At 36.3% G+C, this 1,829-nt stretch overlaps 1 long non-coding RNA gene across 1 annotated transcript in view; it reads left to right on the forward strand.

Annotated features, from left to right (window-relative positions):
* The first annotated feature begins 485 nt into the window (after positions 1-485).
* LOC135208967 (uncharacterized) overlaps positions 486-1,829 on the forward strand; it is a 5,827-nt gene continuing 4,483 nt past the window's right edge. Inside the window, exon 1 of the long non-coding RNA XR_010313259.1 lies at positions 486-578. This is a non-coding gene — a long non-coding RNA (uncharacterized LOC135208967). The remainder of the gene's footprint in view (positions 579-1,829) is intronic.

Consider the following 1,829-nt stretch of genomic DNA (forward strand, 5'->3'; position numbering starts at 1 on the left):
CCATGTAGTTACGAGTGGCGTAATTACTATATCCAGGAGCTAGGCTTCATTATTGGGGGGGGGGGGGCTTCAAAGAAATGAGCATAAAACAGGATATAAAATCTGGAATTAGTAAAATATATTCTCAAACATATTTATACCCTGATATATGAAGAAAAATAATATTTTTTTTTTTTATTTATATAGCCTATATGTTCTATAAAGTTGATTTATAAAACTGAGTAGGTTACTATCTACCTATATTTTGTGTGTAATTTCTATGTTTTATAAAGTTTATCTATAAAACTTAATATGTATATATCATTGTTGTTTTGGTTGTAATTGTGTATATACATAGCTAATATATACTTTTGTTGAATGATGATGAATATAAATCGATGAGGTGTTGCATAAGATTGGTTTATTTTCTTAAAGTACCCCTGGGCCATAAAATGAATTCCGTTTTCTATAAGATGCCGATTTTAGTATGCAGAGCTATCGGCAACGCTGGTCAGTAGTCATGAGCACTTAGTCTATTGTAGAAGTGGTAGTTGTTCATTACCAGCAACAGTTCGTTCCCACTTTTTCACTACTTTGTGGTGAGTATGTTTTACACTATTAGAATTGTGATCTTCATTGAGTTTTTAATCCACTTCCAGCAACTCAATAGATATTGGACGTGACAAAAATCATTTTGAAACAAATATGGCAAGATGTAACCGTTGCCCGTTTTTATGACGGGAGTATAAGTGAAATAGACATATTATAGAATTCTTTTAGGCATTCTAGTTTCTCAAAAGATATGCGTGTTTAGAAATAAGATAGTTATATCTGAAAAAGGGCTAGAGCGTTTTGAGTCTATACTAAAACTCAACCAGTGATTCGAAAGACACCTGGACTAGCTTCGGCAACCCCAGCATTTGTGACACCCGCGTGAAAAAGAGGCAAGCAAATTGAACAGATATCCGATAAAATATAACAGATATGTGAAAACTGAAGGTTCAGTCATGAACTATATCATTTTTCTCTACGTGGAGGTCATTGTAGCTGACGGTAACAGCGTCATACAGGTTGTCATGACCAGCGCGTTCTTTCTTAGGTGATCTTCTAGATCAGAGGTTCTTAACCTGGGGGGGCGAGGCCCCCTAGGGGGGCGTCAGCAATTTCCAGGGGAGGCGCGAGCCCTAGGGAAAAATGAAAAAAACATAATTCTCTGATTATATTCGTTATTCTTTTACCAGGAGTGAGATTCTAATATACAGAAGTTTATGAAAAAAACGTAAAAGTATCGCCTTATAACGTTACTTTCCTAAAGTCTACTACTCTAGTTAGGCTCGAAACCCATTCTTTTTCTCTTTTATTTTACCTTTAAATTCTGGAGGGAATTTTACTCATAGATGCAAGGGGGCCGTGAAAGAAAGGATCAGCTCTTAGAGGGGGCGTGGTCATAAAAATGTTAAGAACGGCTGCTCTAGATGATCTGAAGACGGGCAAGTGGAAATGTATTCACGTCTTAATACCTGTTTGCGTTTGGTACACAGTGATTGCAATGAAAATGCTTGACTGGTACTAGTAACCGTGAAAAGGAAATAACCAATAAGAAAATAAAGGAATGTATGGTAAAATGATGGTCTGAGGTATCAGATTTTCTTTTCTTTTTTTTTTCTTTTTTTTTTCTTAGTGGAATATTTTGCACTGTTCTTTACAAGAACGAAGATAAACAACGTTATTCGTTGTTGCTGAACGAGCTTACCCTTGTGACAGCTTAGGCACTTACTTCTGGAGTAGCCCGTAATAACTGCACGGTGCGGTTGTACATAGTAACCTTGCCTAGGCTGAAATAGGTTTCT

The sequence above is a fragment of the Macrobrachium nipponense genome, chromosome 37, assembly GCF_015104395.2.
Source record: "Macrobrachium nipponense isolate FS-2020 chromosome 37, ASM1510439v2, whole genome shotgun sequence".
In the NCBI taxonomy this organism is placed as follows: domain Eukaryota; kingdom Metazoa; phylum Arthropoda; class Malacostraca; order Decapoda; family Palaemonidae; genus Macrobrachium; species Macrobrachium nipponense.